Here is a 27,087-nt window from a genome sequence, read left to right as displayed (position 1 = left end):
TCTAAAAAGAGAATACATATTTATCTCTGGTATCAAATATTTGTTATATATTTTACTGTTAATTATTATTAAACAAAATCTGTTTATTGATTAAAACAAAAATAAAATTACTAGAAGTCTTTTTTTAATAACAATTTATCTGTTTACTTATTATATAAAAAAAACACTTGATACATTATTTGAAACAGCTTAGTTTAAGGCAAATCAAACTCATCTAAAACCTACAGTGGAGGGATGCCTGGGTGGCTCAGCGTTTGAGCGTCTGCCTTTGGCTCAGGGCATGATCCTGGTGTCCTGGGATCGAGTCCCACATCAGGTTCCCTGCAGGGAGCCTGCTTTTCCCTATGCCTATGTCTCTGCCTGTCTCTCATGAATAAATAAATAAAATCTTTAAAAAACAAAAAAACCTACAGAGGTTCTGAACAGTCCACTTTCTCCACTGTGCCTGGAGTTTGATTGTCTGCACCTACTTGGGTTATTGCAGTTGGAAACAAATCCTCTGCAAGAGCTGGTTCTGCCAAGGAGTTCATCTGGAATCCAACAGGTTCAGCATGGTTGTTTGATGTCTCACGTGTGCCTTCAGTGTAGGGACTTGTTGGCAATAGGAATTGTTTTCTTTATTCATTTAATTTTTTGCTTATTTCTTTTTATAGTTTTATTTATTAGCTGTTTATCCTGTACTTATTTGGTAATCTGGCTGTTGATCGGCCAGGATTATTGCATCCTTTCCCAAACTTAAAGCAGGAGAATAAAGGTAAATAAAAATGTGTCCCTAAGTCTAGATGACAGAGAGGAACTTTAACGTGCCTGGGTGTGCACAGTGTGAAAAATCCCATTTTTTCTCTGTTTTTATACATTTTATCAAAAGAAGTGCCTTGGGGAAGATGGCTGGCTCAGTTTGTAGAGCAAGGACTCCTGATCTTGGGGTTGTGAGTTCAAGCCCCACGGTGGGCATGAAACTTACTTAAAAAATAAATAAATAAAGAGCCTTGTGAAGGGTCTGCCCAGAGTAAAAGAGAGGAGTGTTGATAACAGTGGCAGAGACTGTGCGATGTTCTCCAGCAGCCTTTCCCACTCTTTACATCACACTAGAAACCCTGATTTTTAGATGGGCGCTGGGGTGTCTGAAGTAAAGATAGTCCCCATGGCAACCTGTGTGGTCATACAACCAATGCAAAGTGTCACATGAGAGTTTCCTGGAATTTTTTTTTTTTTTAAGATTTTATTTATTCAGAAGAGAGATAGAGAGAGGCAGAGACATAGGCAGAGGGAGAAGCAGGCTCCCTGGGGGGAATCTGATGCAGGACTCAATCCCAGGACCCTGGGATCATGACCTAAGCTGAAGGCAGGTGCTCAATAACTGAGCTATCCAGGCATCCCCCTGAAATTTTCCTTGAAAACAGTTGACACATGCTGATGGAAAAATTAAATGAGGGAAATAAATCCAAATCACATAGAAAAGAAGATAGCAGTTGCTGCCTTTTGTCAGTTTCCTCATCCCTCCTGCCCTGCTGCGTGAAATGCAGATATGTTTGGTGGGAGCTTTAGTTGCCATCTTGGGCTGTGAGGATGGTGGCCCTGTGTATGGGATGATGAGAGAGTGAGCTAGAAAGATGTTGAGAATTTTGTGAGGCAGAGCCCCTGTAACCTGTCCTGGTTTTTCATGTGGGACAGAAAGACATCTTTGTCTTGATTTCCTATCTAATCTTTTTTTATGATTTTTTTTTTTTATTCATAAGAGACAGAGAGAAAGAAGCAGAGAGAGAAGCAGGTTCCATGCAGGGAGCCTGATGTGGGAATCAATCCCAGAACTCCAGGATCACACTCTGGGCTGAAGGCAGGTGCTCAACTGTTGAGCCACCCAGGCATCCCGATTTCCTATCTAATCTTAAGGGATACAGTGATGCTACCCTTTAGGAAGGGAGATTTCATAACCAAGTTCCTGGAAACTTATTATGGGGCTTCATCATCCTGAAGTACAAAATATTCCTTTCTGCTTTTTAAAGAGTATCTTTGAATCAGTCCCTTCCTGTTTTCTCTTGTTCAGGTCTCTGAAAATGGAGAACAGTTGGTTGACTCCTTATAAAACATCTTTGTATTATAATGTTTTTGTTTTGCCTTGACTTTATAGCCTTTTGTCAATCAGTGAATTGAGAACTATCAGTTTATGAAAAATATTCATAATAAATTCTTTTTTTAGTTAGGAGAATCAGCTGTGCTAGGCTTGGGGTTCTAATTATGTCTGTGACTTGTTATTAGTGGATTACAACAAGCTTGCTCTCAGCAAAATGAATAAGCTGTTTGCTGAGCTGTGAGGGGAGGAGGCACAGTGAAAATGTACTGACACTATAATATCTGGAGGGGAGTTAGTAGAGAAGGACTTTGTTGGGTACCTAGGTGATTCAGTGGTGGAGTTTTTAATTCACTCTGGTGCTTTATTAAGATATATCATGGGGGGACGCCTGGATTGAGCGTCTCCCTTAGGCTCAGGTCATGAGCCCGGGGTCCTGGGATTGAGTCCCACATTGGGCTTCCTGCAGGGAGCCTGCTTCTCCCTCTGCCTGTGTCTCTGCCTCTCTATGTCTCTCATGAATAAATAAGTAAAATCTTAAAAAAAAAAAAAAGATAAGGACTGTGTGTGAGTGAGGGAAAGAAAAGATAATATTTGGAAAGCAAAGCACTTCCTACGTTTAATTGCTGCCCTGTCATATGGCCTTCTGGGGAGCAGCGAGGCAGCCATGTCAGATTCCTGTGGTACATGAAATTGAGGCCTATGTCTGAGATGCCAGACACATTTCTGTGCCAGCGAGCTGTCTTTATGACTCATTCCGGAGACCACATTTCTTGCAGAAGTCACTAAAAGCATCCTTTAAAGGAAATGTAATGATATACATAGTAAGACTTCCCTCATTTATGTGCTCCACACCTTCAGACATGTGCTGACTCACCAGTTTTTTCCTAAATAACAGCTTTATTGAGATATAATTTTAGCATATTCACAGAGTTGTACACCTATTATCACAATTGATTTGAGAATATTTTTATCACTAGAAAGAAACCGTGTACTCACTGGCATCTCTGTTTTTTCTCCCAGCCCCCTCTCCCTTCAGCCCTAGGCAACCACTAAGCTACTGTCTGTCTCTAAGAAGTTGCTTGTTCTGGATTTTTCATACAAATGGAACCATACAATATGTGCTCTTTTGTAACTAGCTGCTTCTCGCAGCATATGTTTTTGAGGTTTATGCATATAATAGTATGTGCCAAACTTCATTCCTTTTATGGCTGAATAATATTGCATTGTGTGGACAGAGCACACTTTCTTCTGATGAACATTTGGATTGTTTCCACTTTTTGGCTATTCTGAGTAGGGCTGCTATGGACATTTGTGTACAAGTTCTTGTGTAGACCTGTGTTTTCATTTCTCTTGGGTATATCCTTGGAGTGCAATTGCTGGGTGTGGTAGGCAGCAGAATTTCCTCTACTCAGAGAAGAGACAAGGACAGAGGAATGGGTCAGCTTTGTCCTTGAGGAGGATATTTATAGTCTTCAGGGGGCTCTGTGCTCAGTGCATGTCCCTCTTCCCCTCCTCCTGCTTGTGCACTCTCACTCTTTCAAACAAAAAAACAAATAAATAAAATCTTTTAAAAAATGAGGAAAAAAGTCTTCACGTTGGAGCCAGGTTGCCAAGTTTTTTCATGTAAGGTTGGGGACAGTGCTAATAAAGTGAAAGCAAATACATTTTATGACAGAGAAAGTGGTCAACATGAATTCCATCATATAGATTTGGCTTAAGGAGCTATTCTTATTTTAATTTTTTAAAAAGAGAGAGCACAGGAACAGGGATTGCTGTGGGAGAGGGAGAAGCAGACGACCTGCTGAGTATGGATTCCCAGGGCAGGGCTCCATCCCGGGACCTTAGGATCATGATCTGAGCCCAAGTCAGATACTTAACTCACTGAGCCACCTTGGCACCCCTCATTTTAAGTTTTGATCAGAGTCTTTCAAGCAGCATATGGCTCTTAAGTCCTTACTGAGTGTGTCCTAAGCCCACCCTCCGCCACCTGTGGTGAGTACTTTTCCCTGAAGATGCCTGTAACCTCACCCCACAAATCTTTCCTAGATTTTTACCTCAGACTATTGGTTATGCTTATAAACTCCTTACTTCCTGTATGCACATCCCACCTGGAACCTTGGCATTCTTTCTCATCTCATAGCTTTCTTACTCATGCCATGCTTTTTCATAGATCCAAGCTGCCAAAGTTGAAATACTTTCCGAGGACGCATCTTTGTCCTTGTTCTCTGCATCCACAGGGTTGCATTGCCCTGCGTTGTCTCTTCCTGCAGTGGTGATATGGTTTAGTGATGGCATCCTAGGTTTTGCAGTCTCCTACTTAGCCTAGGGCTAAATTCCAGCTCTGCCACTTGTTATTTATATAAACATGGGCAAATCACTTAACCTTTCAGTGCCCTCATCTGTAAAATGGGTTTCAAGGGCCCATCTCATGGGGTTCTGTAAAGCTCACATGATACATATAAAGACTCAGGCAGTTAGTTAATACTCCTTAATGCTGGCAAGTAGTATCTCTTTTCAGTGTTAGCACACTGTGTCTGCTCACATGTTAGCTACTCCAGCCTGGACAAACGGGTCCACATATAATGTGCAGGAAGGCATTTTGCAGTATACTCATCCAGGGCTGAAGAGCCTCTGCCCCTAGGTTCACATCATGGTGGCAGCAAATTTTTTGCCCATGAGTCATGCCAATGTGTCTTTAAACTCCTTATTGATTCACCTGGTTCTTTATAACAAGAGCAGATCTTTACATCTTATTGGAGCAGAGGAGAATCACACTTTTCTGATTACTTGTCCTGTTCCCTGAGTTAATTGCAAGAAACCATGTCTGGCACCTTCGATCTCTGCTATTTTCTCAGCTGAAGCTGTGACCCTCAAAATCCCTGTTGGCTACCCTTGCGGCTGTCAGCGGGCTAACTCAAGGCTTGTGCTCACCCTCAGAGAACCAGCAGGGAGACCTGAGTGGCACCCGAAATAGCACTGGACTCAGACAAAGCCAGCAAGTGCCTGTGCCTCATCAGCCCTTCTTCTTTTTTAAAAAATTTAATTTATTTGAGAGAAAACAGAGGGAGAGGGACAAACAGACTCCTCTCCGCTCCCCGTGGAGCAGGGAGCCCAATGCCGGGCTCAATCCTGGGACTTCGGGATCATGACCTGAGCCGAAGGCAGATGCTTCACTGACTGAACCACCCCAGTGCCCCACTTCTTTAGTTTAAAAGCAACTTAAATTGCACACATTTGTTATGCCATCCCTTAATTCCACTTTACGTGAGGTAATCAACATTGACAGCCCAGGATGTACCTTTCCACATATTTCTCTGTGTTCCTATTGAGATGTGCCACAACTTATCCTCATGATGGATGTTCGGGTTGTTTTCAATTTTGGGGTCACTGTCAACAAGGATATTTGAACATATAGCCTTGTATATTGATTCTTATTTGTACAATAGTTTCACAAAAATAAGACTCCTCAAGGTACATGAATTTAACAATATTGCAGGTTGCTTACTAGATATCTCTAGCAATCTACTTGCCCACTCAAAACATGTAAAGATGTTTATATTTCCATACCCTTTATTACTGGATCTTATATGCTTAAGTTTTATTTTGCCAAACAATAGTGAAAAGGGTTTTCTCCTTTTTATTCTAATCTGCATTTTTGCCATACCCTGAGGATACACGTGGTCAGTGGTCAGGATTCTTCCTTGGAAACTAACCCTAAAGGCACCTTGGGGCCTGCTTTCAAGTCCTCACTGGCCTCACCTCCAGGGAAGAGCTGAAGAAGCAACTTAAGTGATCACAGTGGATTTTAATCACAGAAGCTCACCTATGCTGTATGAATTTAAAACTATCCTAGGGGCAGCCCGGGTGGCTCAACGGTTTGGCGCCGCCTTCAGCCCAGGGTGTGATCCTGGAGACCCGGGATCGAGTCCCACATCGGGCTCCTTGCGTGGAGCCTGCTTCTCCCTCTGCCTGTGTCTCTGCCTCTCTCTCTCTCTCTATCATTAATAAATAAATTAAATAAAACTATCACAAAGATGGATTTCATGTAAATGCCATTGGAAAGTTTACAGGATGGGATGCCTGAGTGGCTCAGCACTTAAGTGTCTGCCTTCAGCTCAGGGTGTGGTCCCAGAGTCCTGGGATCGAGTCCTGCATCAGGCTCCCTGCGAGGAGCCTGCTTCTCCCTCTGCCTGTTCTCTGCCTCTCTCTGTGTGTCTCTCATGAATGAATAAATAAACAAATTTAAAAGAAAAAAAAAAAAGGAAATTTTACAGGAATGAAGAAGAAAGAGTAGATAAAGTGTGTGCGTAGATGCTGTGTTTAGGCTTTCCCCTGCTCTTTGCTGAACATATGGGACCCTGTGCAGGAGGGGAGGACCTTCCAGTCAGTAGCTCATTGGATTGAGAGAGAGAGGAGCATTTGAAGTGTGAAGGACTCCCCAGAGCCAGCAGCTTCCAAGCCTTTCCCACACCTTCCTGATAAAGCCTGGCCCATCTTCCTCTGTGGTCCTCCTTTCCTGAGGTTTTTCTAGCTCATAAGCACCCATGGGTCCTGTGATTACTCAAACTATGAAAACCTCATAGTCCTTTTCCAGAAGTGTACCCCACTCCATGTCCTTTGCTGAACAGTGGATGGATTTTTCTAAAAGTGACCTTCCATCTCTGTTTATAGCCTGCACCCTCAAGTGCCTCATCTCTTGCTCTGCTCCAGCTTGCTCAGATTGGATGTCTTTTGGACCAGGGTTGTACTACAGATCTGGGGACTTTTTTGTTGTGATTATAGCTTTCCTCTGAGGCATTAGGGTTCCTTCTTTTTCCCTCTCCTGCCACTCTGTCCTCCTTCTCATTGAGCATGCTGTGAAGTAGGCACCCCAGTGCAATGCATACTGACACTCTCTTGGGGATGTTTTCTCCCATAGGCGCAGTGAATGTGGCCTGGGAAACAGAGCACTGATGTAGCAGGGTCTGCCTGACCCAAGCAGCTCGTTTACTGAGCTTCTGGCAGACAAGAGCAGTGTTCAACCCTAAACTGTCTGGATTACCTTCCAGAAATTTAGAGTAATCTACTCTGAAAAGTATATGCCCTGCATATGATGCTTCATCCATGAAGCACAGGCACATGGCACAAGGACTACTCATTCTGGGTCTTCATATAATGTCATTCTCCATGATTGACACAAATCAATAAGAAGTGATAGCACCTGCCTCAGGAAGGAATTTTGGAAGAAGAGGCCCCATATGCATTGCTGGTGGAAAGGAGAGATCAGTGGCACTGAAAGAAAAACCCCAGGAAGTAAGCATATAGGAACAACAATATTTATTGCATATTGTTTAAAATGGCAAAAACCCATAAGCTACTGAATGCCCATTTGGAAGACAAAGGCCGAATAAATTATAATATATTCAAATCATGGAACGGGGATTTTTCCACTGTGTATTGCATATATATAAAATAAATGATATATTTACAAAAGAAATAATGACAAAGCACTATATATGTCTGTAAACAGAGTGTATATGTTTATATACAGTTAATGAAAGTGGAGAAAGGTATATACACATTGGTTACATAAGAAGATGGTGTCCATAAAAAAGAACAGAATTGCAAATGATATACCATTTACATAAAATTATGTATTTATGCATGAAGAGATGTATTAAAAGATGATGACCAGAATATTAACCATGTTTATCTTGACATGTAGGTTTCGGGTGATTTTTCTTGCTTCTGATACTTGTCTGAATCATTTGAATTTGTAACAGTGAATATGTGTTAGTTAAGAAAAAACCCTCAGGGATCCCTGGGTGGCGCAGTGGTTTGGCGCCTGCCTTTGGCCCAGGGCGTGATCCTGGAGACCCGGGATCGAATCCCGCATCGGGCTCCCGGTGCATGGAGCCTGCTTCTCCCTCTGCCTGTGTCTCTGCCTCTCTCTCTCTGTGACTATCATGAATAAATAAAATCTTTAAAAAAAAAATAAAGAAAGAAAGAAAAAACCCTCAGAAATAAGCTAAAACTATTTTGTAAAAGCAGAGAGGTAGAGGAAGGAAATGCAGAGCTTGTGATGTGTAGCTTACAATTGTTACTTCTAGGCTCCCCTCAAATTTGGTGTTCAAATAAGATCCTACATGACTAGAAAGCATAAAACCACTGAGACATGATCCCTTATGTTGATTCATTTTTCCCTATATTATTTTTTTCAGTCAACATATATATATATAATTAGTATTTATGATTTCTAGGTATTGCTCTGAGCACTGGGGCTATCGTGGTGGGTATATATAATAATAATATATAATAGAGATGCAATCCCTGCCCTCTTAAAGCTTGTGATTTGGTGGAGATTGGCACATGTGGTTAACTAATTAGTGTAATATATACTGCAAACAAGAAGTAATACACACAGCAAGAAATACCCAGAGAGTCTGCTTCAGATCAGAGGTGGTAGTGGTTAAGGGAAGGTTTTTTGCTTTTTTAAGATTTAAGAAATTTAATTATTCATGAGAGACAGAGAGAGAGAGAGAGGGAGGCAGAGACATAGGCAGAGGGAGAAGCAGGCTCCCTGTGGGAAGCCTGATACGGGACTCAATCCCAGGACCCCAGGATCACACCCTGAGCCAAAGACAGATGCTCAACCATTGAGTCACCCAGGCGCCCTGGTGAGGGAAGGTCTTATTAAAGAAGACCAGAAAAATGAGGTAAACTTACAGAAGATGAGGTAAAAGACAGAAGGACGGCCCTGGGAAGTTCCCCAGGCAGAGGAGAGCTTTGAAGTTTCCAGGGATTCAAGAGAAGTTTCAGGGAGTCCGTAAGGGCTGCTACACCACCTTTTTCATAGCACTCCTTGAAGGGGGCAGTTTTGACTCCAAGTCCTAGTGTTGTATCTATTGCAATTAAGTAACAGGTAACAGCAAAGGGGTGACTTTTCTAATTCCCACAGGAATCAGTGGTGGGGCAGGCTAGACTTTTGAGTTCATCTTTATGAACAATAGGAAGGAAATGGAAGTTTTTGAGAAGAGGAGTGATGTTCCTGATTGCTTTAAAAATGATTATTTTTCTGAGGTAGGTAAAACTGGAGATGGGAGAAAATCGGGAAAGAAAGTCAAAAGTCTGGTTTTGGACATGTTTAGTCTGTGATATTCATGAGAGTCCTAAGTAGAGGTGTTGGATGGACATATGACTATTTGGGACTAAAACTTGGATAAGAGGCGAGGTGGTGCAAAAATAGGAGAGCCATTAAAGCTTAGGAGAGAAGGTCAGTAGTCTAAAATAGTCTAAGGGAGAAGATGGCATGCAGAGGGTTGAGACTGAGCCCTGATGTAGGAGGAGAAGCCAGGGAGCCAGCAAAAGATACTGGGAAGTGGCCAAAGTAGTAGAAGGAAATCCAGGGGAATGTATTCTGGACATGTGTTACTGGCAGTTCCTAACATCCATGGCCTGTGAATAATGGAGCTAGTCATTCCATAAGGTGAAGGTAGATACCCCACTGCCATTGCACAGTTCTAGTCTCCAATATACCTTGACTATAACTTCTATGTTCTTTCAGAGAGCCGCTCTATCAGGGCAAATCGCATTTTGCTAATTGAGTGGCTACATTTCCTGCTTTCTTTAATTTAACTATTGTTGGAAAGATGGCAAGCTGATAAACTTATTTTAAGCACTATTAATTTGAAGGGTTTGATGTTCATTATTCTTCTGAAAAAGTCAAAGAAAGAGTAAACAGTAGATTTACTCTTGGGAATTAACAGAGCTGCATCTAGGGGGAAAAGTTAAAGGATTTTGATTTATTTTGTTTTAATTTCTTTTTTTTTAAAAAGATTTTATTTATTTATTCATGATAGTCACACGCAGAGAGAGAGAGAGGCAGAGACACAGGCAGAGGGAGAAGCAGGCTCCATGCAGGGAGCCCGACGTGGGATTCGACCCCGGGTCTCCAGGATCGTGCCCTGGGCCAAAGGCAGGCGCCAAACTGCTGTGCCACCCAGGGATCCCTATTTTGTTTTAATTTCTTAAAGAAAAGCTAAAGAATATAACACTCTGAAGAAACATTGTTATTTGGTTGCTTAGTACTGTGATGCCTTTTATGACTTCTAGAAATGTCTCACAAATTTATAGTTACATGATGATCAGTAAAAGAACATTTAAAAATGATGATATTAATGGGGCACCCTGGTGGCTCAGTCAGTTCAGTGTCTACTCAGAGCAGGGAGTCTGCTTCTCCCTCTCCCTCTCCCTTTTTCCTCTCCACTCATGCTCTCTCTCACTCTCTCTCTCAAATAAATAAATCTTTTTTAAAATGATATTAACATATTTTAAAAATGATATTAACATAACATTAAAGTTGTTTTAACATTATGGATGAGGCAGTGTTGGCACTTTTTATACATTATTTTATTTACTACAGTAGCGCAGCCAGGCAAATTTTATCATTTCCATTGTGTGGATTAAGAAACAGGGCAGGGATCCCTGGGTGGCGCAGCGGTTTGGCGCCTGCCTTTGGCCCAGGGCACGATCCTGGAGACCCAGGATCGAATCCCACATCGGGCTCCCGGTGCATGGAGCCTGCTTCTCCCTCTGCCTGTGTCTCTGCCTCTCTCTCTCTGTGACTATCATAAAAAATAAAAAAAAATTAAAAAATTAAAAAAATAAAAAAATAAAAAAGAAACAGGGCAGAGTCTGTGCAATGTATCTAAATGGTGGACCTGAACACATAGTAACTTAAAACAAAAACGTGTTATCTCACAGTTTCTGTAGACCAGGAATTTGGGAGTAACTTTGATGGCTGTCTCTGGCTGTAGGTCTCTCATAAGGTGACAGCTAGGATATTGGACAGACCCGCAGTCCCCTGACAGCTTGAGTGCTGCTAGATCTCCTTCCTAGTTGGCTCACTCAGAGGACTATTGGTAGGAGCCCTCCATTTCCCACCATGTGGATCTTTCCATAAGACTGCTTGAGATTCCTTAAGATGTGTCAGTTGGCTTTCCTCAGAACAAGTGATTCAGAAGAGATTAAGATGGAAGTGGCAATGTCTTTTATGAACTAGCCTTGGAAGTCTCACTGTCATTTCTGCTATCATCCAGTTGTTTACACAAGTTGGCCCTATTCATTGTGGAAGAAGCCTACACAGGGATGTGACTATTAGGAGTCAGGGATCATTGGTCATCTTAGAAGCTGCTTACCATAGCGGGCCTTAGGATAGTGCTTTTCTCAGAAGACATAGTGATTTGCAAAAATATCTTTTCTTTGTACAAAACTTAGAGTTTTACCTGGAAACAAGGAAAGGAGAAACTCTCCCAGGTTCTTTCCATCCAAATGAATATATAAGGTCTATTTGGTGTTCTAGATTACCTCCTTACTCCTATTTGTTTAAAGATGTATTTATTTATTCATGAGAGACACAGAAAGAGAGGCAGACACAGGCAGAGGGAGAAGCAGGATCCCTGCGGGGGGACTGATGTGGGACTTGATCCCAGGACCCCAGGATCACGACCTGAGCCAAAGGCAGATGCTCAACCACTGAGCCACCCAGGCACCCCCTTCTTACTCCTATTAAAGAATTTCAGAGTTCTTCATTAGAAAAATGACAATTATATTTAACTTATTACTTAATTAAAGTATAATTAACACAATGTTATATTAGTTTCAGATGTATAATATAATGATTCAACAATTCTGTGCATTACTCAGTGCTCATCACCATAAATGTAGCCACCATCTGTCACCAAACAACATTATTACCATCTTATAGACCATATTCCGCACTTTTCATCTCCGTTGACTCATTTATTTTGTAACTAGAAGTTTGTACTTCTTAATCACCTGTATCTATTACACCCATCCTCTATACCCATATCCCCTCTGGCAACCACCAGTTTGTTCTCTGTATTTAAAAGCCTTTTTTATGCCTCTTTTCCCCCTTGTTCCTTTGTTTTGTTTCTTAAGTTCCACATATGAGTGAAATCATATGATATTTGACTTTTCCGGTCTTATTTCACTTAGCATCATACCCTCTAGATCCATCCATGTTGTTGCAGATGGAAAGATCTCATTCTTTTTTATGGCTGAGTATATTCCATCATATATATGCCACATCTTCATCTACTTCATCTGTGGATGGATACTTGCATTGCTTCCATATCCTGACTATTGTAAATGCTGCAATAAACATAGGGGTGTGTGTATCTTTTTGAATTAGTGTTTCATTTTATTTAAGTAAATACCCAGTAGTGAACTTACTGAATCATATGGTATTTCTATTTTTAATGTTTTGAGGATCCTCTGTACTCTTTTCCACAGTGACTACAATGATTTGCATTCCCACCAACCACATGCAAGTATTTCCTTTTCTCCATATCCTTGTCAACACTTGTTATTTCTTGCCTTTGATTTTAGCCATTCTGACAAGTGTGAGGTGATATCTCATTGTGGTTTTGATTTGCATTTCCCTGATGATGAGTGATATTGAGCATCTTTTCATGTGTCTGTTGGACATTTGTATGATTTGTGGCTTTTTTGGGGGTTGAGTTGTATAAGTTCTTTATATATTTTGGATGTGAACCTCTTATTTGGATATATTATCTGCAAAGATCTTCTCCCATTCAGTAGGTTGTCTTTTATTTTGTTGATGGTTTCCTTTGCTGTGCAAAAGCTTTTCATTTTGATGTAGTGTCAATAGTTTATTTTTGCTTTTGTTTTTCTTGCCAGAGGAGGCATATCTAGAAAAATGTTCTGCAGCCAATGTCAGAGAAATTACTGCCTATGTTTTCTTCTAGAACTTCATGGTGTCAAGTCTCACAGTTAGGTCTTTAATATTTTTTGAGTTTATTTTTGTGTATGGTGTTAGTAAGTTATCCACTCCCATTCTTTTGCATATAGCTGTCTTGTTTTCCCAGCATCATTTATTGAAGAGGCTGTGTTTTCCCATTGTATATTCTCTTTTACAAATATTTTATTTATTCATTTGAGAGAGAGTGAGTGAGAGAGAACATGGTGGCAGAGGCAGAGGGAGAAGCAGACTCCTCGCGGAGCAGGAAGCCCGATGTGGGACTTGATCCCAGGACCCTGGGATCATGACCTGAGCCAAAGGCAGATGCATTGGGATTGCATTGAATGTGTAGATTGCTTTGGGTAGTATGGACATTTTAACAATATTTGTTCCTTCAGTTCATACTTTCATCAGTGTTTTGTAGTTTTCGGAGTATAGGTCTTTCATCTCCTTGGCTAATTTTATTCCCAGGTATCTTACTCTTTTTGGTGCGATTGTAGGTGAGATTGTTTTCTTTTCTTTTCTTTTCTTTAATATTTTGTTTATTTATTTATAGAGACACAGAGAGAGAATGAGAGGCAGAGACACAAGCAGAGGGAGAAGCAGGCTCCATGCAGAGAGCCTGACGCGGGACTCCATCCAGGGTCTCCAGGATCACGCCCTAGGCTGCAGGTGGCGCCAAACCGCTGCGCCACCGGGGCTGCCCTGAGATTGTTTTCTTAATTTCTCTTTATGCTACTTCATTATTAGCGTATAGAAATACGACAGATTTCTGTGTATTAATTTTGTATCCTGTGACTTTATGAATTCATTTTAGTTCTTGTAGTTTTTTGGTGGTGACTTTAGGGATTTTTTTTATATATAGTATCATATCATCTGCAAATAGTGACAGTTTTACTTCTTCACCAATTTAGATGCCTTTTATTTGTATTTCTTCTCTGATTGCTGTGGCTGAGACTTCCAGTACCATGTTGCATAAAAGTGGCGAGAGTGGATGGCTTTGTCTTTTTTCTGATCTTAGAGGAAAATCTCTCAGTTTTTCACCATTGAGTATGTTAGCTGTGGACTTTTCATATATGGCCTTTATATGTTGAAATGTGTTTTCTCTAATCCCACTTTGTTGAGAGCTTTTGTCGTGAATGAATGCTGTACTTTGTCAAATGCTTTTTCTGCATCTTGTTGAAATGATTGTAAAGTTTTTGTTTTTTCTCTTGTTAATGTGATGTATCATGTTGATTGATTTGTGAATATTGAACTACCTTTGCATCCCTGGAATAAGTCTTATTTGATTATGGTGAGTGATATTTTTTAATGTATTATTGAATTCTGTTTGCTAATATTTTGTTGGTATTTTGTTGAGGATTTTTGCATCTATGTTCATCAGAGGTATTGGACTAATCATATAGTTTTGGAGAGATAATAGCAGAGATGTAATTTTCTTTTTTTCATAGTGTCTTTACCTGGTTTTGGTATCAGGGCAATGCTCATTTTGTAGAATGAATTTGGAAGCTTTCCTTCCACTTCTATTTTTGGAATAGTTTGAGAAGAATAGGTATTAATTCTTCATTGGATGTTTGGTAGAGGGGCGCCTGGATGGCTCATTGAGTTAAGCATGGACCTTCCACTCAGGTCATGATCTCGGGGTCCTGGGATCAAGCTTCACATTGGCCTTCCTGCTCTGCTGGGAGCATGCTGTCTCTATGCTTCTACCCCTCTACTCTGCTTGTGCTCTCTCATGCTCACTCTATCTCAAATAAATAAAATCTTAAAAAAAAAGAATGTTTGGTAGAATTTACCTGTGAAACCATCTGGTCCTAGACTTTTGGTTATGGGGAGGTTTTTCTATTTTTAAAAGATTTTGTTTATTTACATGACAGAGAGAGAGCATAAACAGGGGGAGAGGCAGGCTGAGGGAGATGGAGAGGCAGGCTCCACAGGGAGTCTGATGCGGGGCTCCATCCAAGGGCCCCAGAATCACGACCTGAGCTGAAGGCAGACACTTAACTGACTGAGCCATTAAGCACTCAGGAGTTTTTTGATTACGGATTCAATTTCATTGCTATAATCAGTCAGTTCAAATTTTATATTTCTCCCTGATTCAGTTTTGGAAGGTTGTATGTTTCTACAAATTTATACATTTCTTCTAGGTTGTCCAGTTTGTTGTCATATCATTTTTTATAATATTGGTTTATAATCCTTTGTATTTCTGTGGTGTCAGTTGTTATTTCTTTTCCTTCATTTCTGATTTTATTTATTCGAGTCCTCTCTTTTTTCCTTGATGAGTGTGGCTAAGTGTTAGTCAATTTTGTTGATTATTTCAAAGAATTAACTTCTGGTTTGATTGATCTTTTCCTCTTTTTTTAAGTCTCTATTTTATTTATTTCTGCTCTAATTTTTATTATTCCCTTCCTTCTACTGGCTTTTTTTTTTCCTAGCTCTTTTAGGTGTAAGTTTACATTGTTTATTTGAGATTTTTTTTTCCTTTAGGTAGACCTGTATTGCTATAAACTTCCATTAGAGCTGATTTTGCTATATCCAAAAGATTTTGGACTATTGTGTTTTCTTTCCTTTATTATTAAAGGTTTTATTTATTTGAGACAGAGAGAGCAAGAGCATGCAGTGAACTAGGGGAGGGGCAGAGGGAGAAGCAGACTCCCCAGTGAGCAGGGAGCCCAACAAGGGGTTCCATCCCAGGACCCTGGGATCAGGACCTGAGCTGAAGTCAGATGCTCTACTGACTGAGCCACCCAGGCACCCCTGGACTATTGTGCTTTCATTTTCACTTGTCTTCCTGTACTTTTGAATTTCCTTTTTTAGTTCATGATGACACATTCATTGCTTACTAGCATGTTATTTAGCTTCCATGTTTTTGTGTTCATTCCAAACTTTCTCTTGTGATTTCTAGTTTCTTTTTTTTTTTTTTTAAGATTTTATTTATTTATTCATGAGAGACATAAAGAGAGAGAGGGGCAGAGCCACAGGCAGAGGGAGAAGCAGGCTCCATGCAGGGAACCCAATGTGGGACTCGATCCTGGGACTCCAGGATCACACCCTGGGCCAAAGGCAGGTGCCAAACTGCTGAGCCACCCAGGGATCCCCTGATTTCTAGTTTCATATGGTTGTCAAAAAAGATGCACAATATGATTTTAGTTTTCTTGAATTTATGGATACTTGTTTTGGGGCCTAACATGTGATTTATCCTGGAGAATGTTGCATGTGCCCTTGAAAATAATGTATTCTGTTGTTTTGGGATGGAATGTTTTGTATATATCTTTTAAATCCATCTGGTTTAGTGTGTCATTCAAAGCCACTATTTTCTTGTTGATTTTGTCTGGATGATTTATCCATTTATGTAAGTAATGTATTAAAGTCCTTTACTGGGTACATGGGTGACTCAGTGGTTGAGTGCCTGCCTTTGGCTCAGGTCGTGGTCCCGGGGTCCTGGGATCAGGTACTGCATCGGGTTCCCTGTGGAGAGCCTGCTTCTCCCTCTGCCTATGTCTCTACCTCTTTCTCTGTATCTCTCATGAATAAATAAAGAAAATCTTAAAAAAAAAAAAAAGTCCCATACTATTATTCTATTACTGTCAATTTCTTTTTTTTTAAATTTTTGTTATTGGAGTTCCATTTGCCAACATATAGCATATCACCCAGTGCTCATCCTGCCAAATGCCTCTCTCGGTGCCCATCACCCAATCACCCCAACCCACGCCCACCTCCCTTTCCACTACCCCTTGTTCGTTTCCCAGAGTTAGGTGTCTCTCATGTTTTGTCACCCTCACTGGTATTTTCACTCATTTTCTCTCCTTTCCCTTTTATTCCTTTTCACTAAATTTTATATTCCCCAATTGAAGACCATATAATGTTTGTCCTTCTCCGATTGACTTATTTCACTCAGCATAATACCCTCCAGTTCCATCCACATTGAAGCAAATGGTGGGTAGTGGTCGTTTCTAATGGCTGAGTAATATTCCATTGTATACATAGACCACATCTTCTTTATCCATTCATCTTTCAATGGACAACGAGGCTCCTTCCACAGTTTAGCTATTGTGGACATTGCTGCTATAAACATTGGGATACAGGTGTTCCGGCGTTTCACTGCATCTGTATCTTTGGGGTAAATCCCCAGCAGTGCAATTGCTGGGTCGTAGGGCAGATCTATTTTTAAGTCTTTGAGGAACCTCCACACAGTTTCCCAGAGTGGCTGCACCAGTTCACATTCCCACCAACAGTGCAAGAGGGTTCCCCTTTCTCCACATCCTCTCCAACATTTGTTGTTTCCTGTCTTGTTAATTTCCCCATTCTTATGGGTGTGAGGTGGTATCTCATTGTGGTTTTGATTTGTATTTCCCTGATGGCAAGTGATGCAGAGCATTTTCTCATGTGCTTGTTGGCCATGTCTGTGTTTTCCTCTGTGAAATTTCTGTTCATGTCTTTTGCCCATTTCATGATTGGATTGTTTGTTTCTTTGCTGTTGAGTTTAATAAGTTCTTTATAGATCTTGGATTCTAGCCCTTTATCTGATACGTCATTTGCAAATATCTTCTCCTATTCTGTAGGTTGTCTTTGAGTTTTGTTGACCATTTCTTTTGCTGTGCAGAAGATTTTTATCTTGATGAAGTCCCAATAATTCATTTTTTGCTTTTGTTTCCCTTGCCTTCATGGATGTATCTTGCAAGAAGTTGCTGTGGCCAAGTTCAAAAAGGGTGTTGCCTGTGTTCTCCTCTAGGATTTTGATGGATTCTTGTCTCACATTTAGATCTTTCATCCATTTTGAGTTTATCTTTGTGTCTGGTGTAAGAGAATGGTCTAGTTTCATTCTTCTGCATGTGGATGTCCAGTTTTCCTAGCACCATTTATTGAAGAGACTGTCTTTTTTCCAGTGGATAGCCTTTCCTGCTTTGTCAAATATTAGTTGACCATAAAGTTTAGGGTCCACTTCTGGATTCTCTATTCTGTTCCATTGATCTATGTGTCTGTTTTTGTGCCAGTACCACACCATCTTGATGACCACAGCTTTGTGGTAATCTGGCATTGTGATGCCCCCAGCTCTGGTTTTCTTTTTTAATATTCCCCTGGCTATTCGGGGTCTTTTCTGATTCCACACAAATCTTAAGATGATTTGTTTCAACTCTCTGAATAAAGTCCATGGAATTTTGATAGGGATTGCATTGAATGTATAAATTGCCCTGGGTAACATTGACATTTTCACAATATTAATCCTGCCAATCCATGAGCATGGAATATTTTTCCATCTCTTTGTGTCTTCCTCAATTTCTTTCAGAAGTGTTCTGTAGTTTTTAAGGTATAGATCCTTTACCTCTTTGGTTAGGTTTATTCCTAGGTATCTTATGCTTTGGGGTGCAATTATAAATGGGATTGACTCCTTAATTTCTCTTTCTTCAGTCTCATTGTTAGTGTATAGAAATGCCACTGACTTCTGGGCATTGATTTTGTATCCTGACACACTGCCAAATTGCTGTATGAGTTCTAGCAATCTTGGGGTGGAGTCTTTTGGGTTTTCTATGTAGAGTATCATGTCATCGGCGAAGAAGGAGAGTTTGACTTCTTCTTTGCCAATTTGAGTGCCTTATTTCTTTTGTTCCCTGATTGCTGAGGCGAGCACTTCTAGTGCTATGTTGAATAGCAGTGGTGAGAGTGGACATCCCTGTCATGTTCCTGATCTTAGGGGAAAGGCTCTCAGTGTTTCCCCATTGAGAATGATATTTGCTGTGGGCTTTTCATAGATGGCTTTTAAGATGCTGAGGAATGTTCCCTCTATCCCTACACTCTGAAGAGTTTGATCAGGAATGGATGCTGTATTTTGTCAAATGCTTTCTCTGCATCTATTGAGAGGATCATATGGTCCTTGTTTTTTCTCTTGTTGATATGATCTATCACATTGATTGCTTTACAAGTGTTGAACCAGCCTTGCATCCCAGGGATAAATCCCACTTGGTCATGGTAAATAATCTTCTTAATGTACTATTGGATCCTATTGGCTAGTATCTTGTTGAGAATTTTTGCATCTGTGTTCATCAGGGATATTGGTCTATAATTCTCCTTTTTGGTGGGGTCTTTGTCTGGTTTTGGAATTAGGGTGATGCTGGTCTCATAGAACGAGTTTGGAAGTATTCCATCTCTTTCTATCTTTCCGAACAGCTTTAGTAGAATAGGTATTGTTTCTTTTTTAAACGTTTGATAGAATTCCCCTGGGAAGCCATCTGGCCCTGGACTTTTGTGTCTTGGGAAGTTTTTGATGCCTGCTTCAATTTCCTCCCTGGTTATTGGCCTGTTCAGGTTTTCTATTTCTTCCTGTTCCAAGTTTGGTTCTTGTGGTTTTCCAGAAATGCGCCCATTTCTTCTAGATTGCCTAATTTATTGGCATATAGCTGCTCATAATAAGTTTCTTAAATCTCTTGTATTTCCTTGGTATTGGTGATCTCTCCTTTTTCATTCATGATTTTATTAATTTGAGTGTTTTCTCTCTTCTTTTTAATAAGGCTGGCTAATGGCTGGCTAGTGGTTTATCTATCTTATTAATTCTTCCAAAGAACCAACTCCTGGTTTTGTTGATCTGTTCCACAGTTCTTCTGGTCTCTATTTCATTGAGTTCTGCTTGAATCTTTATTAACTCTCTTCTGCTGGGTGAAGGTTTTATTTGCTCTTACTTCTCCAGCTCCTTTAGGTGCAATGTTAGATTTTTCTATTTGAGTTCTTTCCAGTTTCTTTAATACAAGTTTGCTTGTATTGCGATGTATTTCCCACTCAGGACTGCTTTTGCTGTATCCCAAAGATTTTGAATGATTTTATCTTCATTCTCATTAGTTTCCCTGAATCTTTTAAATTCTCTAATTTCCTAGTTGACCTTTCATCTTTAAGCAGGATGGTCTTTAACCTCCACGTGTTTGAAATTCTTCCAAATTTCTTCTTGTGATTTAGTTCTAGTTTCAAAGCATTATGGTCTGAAAATATGCAGGAGACAATCCCTATCTTTTGGTATCGGTTAAGACCTGATTTGTGACCCAGTATGTGGTCTATTCTGGAGAAAGTTCCATGTGCACTTGAGAAGAATGTGTATTCAATTGTGTTTGGATGTAAAGTTCCGTAAATATCTGTGAAATCCATCTGGCCCAGTGTATCATTTAAAGCTCTTGTTTCTTTGGAGATGTTGTGCTTAGAATATCTATCAATTGCAGAAAGCGCTGTGTTCAAGTCTCCCAGTATAAGTGTATTATTACCTAAGTATGTCTTAACTTTGGTTATTAATTGATTGATATACTTGGCATCTCCCACATTAGGGGCATAAATATTCATAATTGTTAGGTCTTCCCTTTTGGATAGATCCTCTAAGTATGATATGGTGTCCCTCTTTATCTCTTACCACAGTCTTTGGGATAAACTTTAATTTATCTGATATTAGGATGGCTACCCCTGCTTTCTTTTGAGGATCATTTGAATGGTAAATGGTTCTCCAACCTTTTATTTTCAGGCTGTAGGTGTCCCTAGTTCTAAAATGAGTCTCTTGGTGCTCGCTTCAGCAGCACATATACTAAAATTGGAACAATACAGAGAAGATTAGCATGGCCACTGCGCAAAGATGACATGCAAATTCGTAAAGTGTTCCATATTTTTATGGTGATTTGTTTCATGGTCTTTGTATTTGAGTCTAATGCACGTTCTAACATGATAGAAACAATGCATTATTGTGTAGCCACGGTTTTCTGGAGAAGTTGATATTTTAGGAATTGTATTTCAGATCTTAAATAAAATTTGTTTCTAAATTTCAAAAAAAAAAAAAAAATGAGTCTCTTGTAGACAGCAAATAGATGGGTCTTGCTTTTTTATCCAGTCGGAAACCCTGCGCCTTTTGATGGGATCATTAAGCCCATTCATGTTCAGAGTTACTATTGAAAGATATGAATTTAGTGTCATCATAATACCTATTCAGTCCCTGTTTTTGTGGATTGTTTCCTTGGACTTCCTCTTTCTTTTATAGAGTCCCCCTTAATATTTCTTGCAGAGCTGGTTTGGTGGTCACATATTCTTTCAGTTTCTGCCTATCTTGGAAGTTCTTTATCTCTCCTTCTATTCTGAGTGAGAGCATTGCTGGATAGAGTATTCTTGGCTGCATATTCTTCTCATTTAGGACCCTGCATATATCCTGCCAGCCCTTTCTGGCCTGCCAGGTCTCTGTGGAGAGGTCTGCTATTAACCTAATACTTCTCCCCATAAAGGTTAGGGATTTCTTGCCTTTTGCTGCTTTAAGGATCTTCTCTTTATCTTTGGAATTTGCAAGTTTCACTATGAAATGTCCGGGTGTTGAGCGGTTTTTATTGATTTTAGGGGGGTACCTCTCTGTCTCCTAGATCTGAATGCCTGTTTCCCTCCTCAAGTTAGGGAACTTTCTCAGCTATGATTTGTTCAAATACACTTTCTGGTCCTCTGTCCCTTTCAGCATCCTCTGGAACCCCAGTTAAACGTAGATTTTTCCTTCTTAGGCTGTCATTTATTTCCCTTAACCTTTCCTCATGATCTTTTAATTGTTTTTCTCTTTTTTCCTCAGCTTCCTTCCTTGCCATCAACTTGTCTTCTATTTCATTCAGTCGTTCTTCTACCTCATTAACGCTCGTCGTTAGGACCTCCTGTTTGGATTGCATCTCATTTAATTGTTTTTAATTTCGGCCTGATTAGATCTAAATTCTGCAGTCATGAAGTCTCTTGATTCCTTTATGCTTTTTTCCAGAGCCACCAGTAGCTTTATAATTGTGCTTCTGAATTGGCTTTCTGACATTGAATTGTAATCCAAATTCTGTAATTCTGTGGGAGAGAGGACTGTTTCTGATTCTTTCTTTTGTGGTGAGTTCTTCCTTCTAGTCATTTTGCTCATTGCAGAGTGGCTAAAAACCAATTGTACTGGAAAAAGGAAGGAAAAAGGGAAGGAAAACAAGGGCGGGGGGGGGGGGGGACAAACAAAAAACAAGGAGGGGTATCCCCTGATTCTATATACGGTAAATCCCTCGACTTCCCCTGGAGCTTTCCAGCACTGCTTGGTTAAGAACTTGCTCTTCCTGGGCTGCTGTGCTGATTCTCAGTGTGTGCACCTGGTGGAGCTGCCCCACCCTCTGCCAGGTGCACAGTTCAACGGGAGCTGTTTATCCTGTGAGGCCCCTGTTCCCTGGTAGCCCACTTCATCCCGTGCACAAGGTGACACAGGGAGGAACAACAGTGGCGGTGGCCAGCCTTCCAGCCCTGGAGTCAGCTCCCACAGTAACTACCAAAGTCTCCCAGTCCGTAGGGGCCTGGAGGCTCGGGGGGTGGGGGGCACTGATCTGCACAGCTTGGGGCCACCCGGGGGCAGTAGCCTCCTCGCTGTCCTGTGTCCTCCCAGTCTCCACCTCCCCAAGGGGAGGATCCTGGGCTGTGTCCTCCGGCGCCCTGGGCTTCGGGGCCTGTGCCACTGGAATCACGCTCCCGGGGCCACGCAGCCCCCTCCGCGCAGAGTCACCTCCCTAGCTGCTGCCCGATGTCAGTTTCTTTATGTCTGTTAATAGTTGGCTTATGTGCTCTTATATTGGATGCATAGACATTTACAATTGTTTTCATCATTATGTAGTGTCCTTCTTTGCCTTTTGGTACAGTCTTTGTTATAAAGTATATTTTGTCTGATAGAAGTATTGCTGTCCCAACTTTCTTTTCGCTTTAGTTTGCATAGTTAAATGTTTTTCCATCCATTTACTTCTGATCTGCATGTGTCTTTAGGTCTGAAGTGAGTCTCTCTCTCTTTTTTAAGATTTTATTTGATTTATTCATGAGAGACACAGAAAGGCAGAGACATGGGCAGAGGGAAAAGCAGGGAGCCTGATACAGGACTCGATCCCAGGACTAGATCCCGGGACTCGGGAATCACACCCTGAGCCGAAGGCAGACGCTCAACCACTGAGCCACCCAGGCATCCCTGAAGTGAGTCTCTTTTAGACAGCATATAGATACCCATTTAGTTACCCTGTATCTTCTGATTGGAACATTTAGTTTATTTACATTTAAAGTAATTATTGATAGATGTATACATATTGCCATTTTGTTACTTGCTTTATGGTTGTTTCTGTAGTTCTTTTTTGTACCTTTTTTCTTCTCTTGCTCCCTTCCCTTGTGGTTGAATGGCTTTCTTATTATCATACTTGGATTCCTTTTTCTCTTTTTTTTTGAATGTGTATGTGCTATAGGTTTTTGATTTGTGATTGTCATTAGGTTCATATATAACATTTTGTGTATAGCCGTCTATATTAAGTTGATGGTAACTTAAATTTGGACACATTGTAACAGCACTACATTTTTACTCTTCCTGTCGTGTTTTATATATATAATGTCATATTTTATATATTTTTATTTTGTGAATCCCTTGACTGATTTTTACAGATACAGTTATTTCACTGCTTTTGTGCTTTCACTTCCTTCCATATTGGTTTTGTAAGTGCTTTAACTACTACTTTTAATGTATGTTTACAGTTATCTGTGAAATTTTTTCCTTTCATAGTTTTCTAATGTTTAGTTATGGTCTTTTCTTTCCACTCAAAAAATTACCTTTAACATTTCTTATAAGACTGTTTTAGTGATGAACTCCTTTGACTTTTGTCTAGGGAACTCTGTCTCTCCTTCTATTCTGAATGATAGCTTTGCTGGGTAGAGTATCCTTGGCTGCAGATTCTTTTCTTTTAGTACTTTGAATATATCATGGCACTGTTTTCTGGCCCACAAAGTTTCTGTTGAAAAATCAGCTGAGGGACCCCTGGGTGGTTCAGCAGTTGAGTGTCTGCCTTTGGCTCAGGGCATGATCCCAGAGTTCCAGGATCCAGTCCCACATCGGGCTCTTTGCTTGGAACCTGCTTCTCCCTCTGCTTGTATCTTTGCCTCTCTCTCTGTCATGAATGAATAAATGAAATCTTTTAAAAAAAAGAAAGAAAGAAAGAAAAATCAGCTGATTGTTTTCTGGGGTTTCCCTTGTATGTAACTGTTATTATTTTTCCGGGCCTTTTTTCTCTTGTTGCTTTTAAATTCTGTCTTTATCACTACTTTTTGCTATTTTAATTATGTGTCTTGGTGTGGACCTCCATTGGTCAATTTTGTTTAGAACTCTCTGTGCCTTCTGGATCTGGATATCTGTTTCCTTCCTCAGATTAGCTAATTTTTCAGTAATTATTTCTTCAAAAAAATTTTCTTTCCCCTTCTTTCTTCTTCTTTTGGAATCCCTTTAATGTAAATGTTACTACGCTTGATGATGTCACTGAATTTCCTTAACCTATTTTCATGTTTTATTATTATTCTTTCTTTTTGATGCTCATCTTGGTTACTTTCCATTATCCTGTTTTCCAGATTGCTGATCCATTCTTCTGCATCCTCTAATCTTTAATTTGCATAGTAAATGTTTTTCCATCCATTCACTTCCAATCTGCATGTGTCTTTGATTCCCTCTAGTGAGGTTTTTTTTTTTTTAAGATTTTATTTATTCATGAGAGACACAGAGAGAGGCAGTGACATAGGCAGAGGGAGAAGCAGGCTCCTGCTCCTCCTTCATCAGCAGGGAGCCTGATGTGGGACCTGATCCCAGGACTCCAGGATCATGCCCTGGGCCGAAAGGAGGCGCCCAACCACTGAGCCACCCAGGCGTCCCTCTGGTGAGTTTTTTATTTTAATTTTTTATTTTAGTTATTGGGTTCTTCATCTCTGACCAATTCTTTTTTATATTTTCTCTTTGTTGAAAGTCTCACTGAGATTCTCCACTCTCTTCAGTGAGTACCATTACTTTGAATTTTTTATCAGTCATATGGCCTATCTCTATTTTATTTAGCTCTTCTGCTGTGGTTTGTCCTATTCTTTCATCTGGTACACATTTTTCTGTCTCCTCATTTTGTCTGACTCTCTGTTTCTATGTATTAGGAAGGAGAAAAATGACAATTCTAAATGTTGTAGTATGTCAGTGTTTCCTTGATCATTGTGTATATGCTCACCTTTGTTTCCTTACATGGGGTAATATTAAAATTTGTTGGCCAATACTACTGGCCAGTATTCTGCCTTTATCCATGGTATTTGCATGCTTGTACCATTATAAGAATAATGTCAGGGGCAAGACTAAAGGAAACTGAGGCTTAATGAAAGTTAATCTGTTTCTTAATGAAACAGATTTTATATTTTATCTTATTTATTTCATCCACATAGAATCAGCGACATTGATTGCACTGTGAAAGCCAGTAATTTACAAGCCCACAAAATGGAAAATCAATATTTCACAGAATAGAAAAATCTTTCCTCTGTCTTTTGTTTTATAAATGGGAAAATAAGAGGTCACATCTCCTCATTGATCTTAGTGTTTTAAACAAGCTAATAGCATGCATGCTGATTTTATTTTGAATCAGCAGGAAAATTACATAATAAATAGCTCAGTGTTATTTAAATCAATTAGAATTAAAGAGAAAATGCAAGAATTGGAAGCTGATTATTTATGAAATGTTCAAATATTAGGAGAATTCTCCTCTGTTTATCTGTGTCAGTGTAGTCACCATAATTATGACTCTTGGATTCTTAGAACATAATACAAAGCCAAGCAATCTTTTGTCCATTTTTCATCAATGTGACTAATGGAGATTCAAGCACAGATGGCCTGGGTTGCCTCAAATAGTCACTGGGAAATGCATATACAAAATAGGGCTCAGCATGAGAAATGAATGGAGTTGGGATGCCTGGGTGGCTCAGCGGTTGGGCATCTGCCTTTGGCTCAGATCGTGATCCCAGGATCCTGGGATCGAGTTCTGCATCAGACTCACTGCAGGGAGCATGCTTCTCCCTCTGTCTATGCCTCTGCCTCTCCTTGTGTGTCTCTCATAAATAAATATATAAATTAAGAAAAAAAAGAAATGAATAGAATTGAAATCATTCTCTAATATTTTACTCTTGAGTTTTGCTCTCTTCTTCCTCCCCCCTTACTACTTGAGGGAAATGGAAGAAGAAAGGAGAAAAAGTGTTAGGATTTACTTCCTGAAAGGTAATGTTTTTGCCCACCTATGTGCACCTCATTACAAGTACTTCCAAGATCGTGTTACACCTGCAAGGCTTTTAAATATGGCCTACAGTTTTCTGTGTTGCCTCACAAGGAACCACATCAAAGTTCAGGGTCAAGACTGAGGTGGTCTTAGTTATCAAGCTCCTTTCTTGTTACCTGTGTACCAATCTAATTTTTTCTTACTTTACTCCTTCCTTCCCATGGAGCTCTTGGCTCCTAGTATTTTGTCTGAACATGTATTCCATTTTCTTATGTTGTCAGTTGGCCTGATAGGCTGTGTTTAGTAATTCATCTTTTCAATGCCCCTTGTGATCTGTTCTCACTGTTTCTGTGGCTTTAAGATCCATCACTTCCTTACAGAGCCTTCCTTGCCCTGGCTGTTTATGACCTTGTCCTGGATCTGGCCACTTCCAGCTTTTGTCCCATCTGCTGCCCTGGCTCTCCTAGTCCCAGCTCCTCACTCTACAACGCGCCCCCCCCCCCCCCCACAGTTGTTGACCTTCTCCTTCGCAGAGATGGGAAAGTGGTGAAGGGAACATGGCAAGTCTACTTTAGAGCACATTTAACCTCTCCAGTAGTGGGAAAGTGGCTCCAAATTTGTTAGAATTAAAATACCATTCCTTGCTCTTCATCCTCCAGCCTCCCCCCTTTCTCTTGTCTCTCCTCCCAGATTCAGCTACAGAAAAAGGAATGGAATTTTCAACTTTTAATCAATGTCATTGTCAGATTGTGCCAGATTATAAGGAGTAAGAGACTCCCATTTCCGTAATCTTATTCCTCCATCTCACATCAGACATGCTGGGTCTCCGTGGACTGAAGCAGAATCAAGCTCACTTTCCATTCTTAGTCCTCTAATTATCTTGCCCTTGTGTTCTTTGGAAATATTTCCAACATAATTTTCTCTTTCAGACTGCATAATTATAGTTACTGGAACACACTTCTAAGAGAATAGAGTGCATGAGTATTCTGTGTGCGTTCACTAGACTAATTATAGTATAGCATGATGTATCATTGTCAAATGCATCTCTCCCTAGCTCTCTGATACTGTGTGTTGGCAATGGGAAGATAGTAAATATCTTGTTGGTCAGAGGCAGTTGCCATCAATAGGTGAACCTACAAAATTCAGTACACAGGAAAAAAGATTCTGGTGATTCTGATAAAGTAATAACAAACTTCAAGCTTTTATTTATT

General features: G+C 40.2%; 1 protein-coding gene and 1 non-coding gene across 2 annotated transcripts in view; both read left to right on the top strand.

Moving 5' to 3' along the window:
• The window catches only part of GPR176 (G protein-coupled receptor 176), a 133,405-nt gene that overhangs the window by 76,588 nt on the left and 29,730 nt on the right, over positions 1 to 27,087 (top strand). The window lies entirely within an intron of this gene.
• On the top strand, positions 20,368 to 20,474 carry LOC112676217 (U6 spliceosomal RNA). The gene has a single exon (XR_003146387.1). It is a non-coding gene; the product is annotated as a U6 spliceosomal RNA (small nuclear RNA).

Source organism: Canis lupus, chromosome 30 (assembly GCF_003254725.2).
Source record: "Canis lupus dingo isolate Sandy chromosome 30, ASM325472v2, whole genome shotgun sequence".
Lineage (NCBI taxonomy): Eukaryota > Metazoa > Chordata > Mammalia > Carnivora > Canidae > Canis > Canis lupus.
Note: the sequence above shows the minus strand (reverse complement) of the source record. Positions and strands in the feature narration are given on the sequence as shown.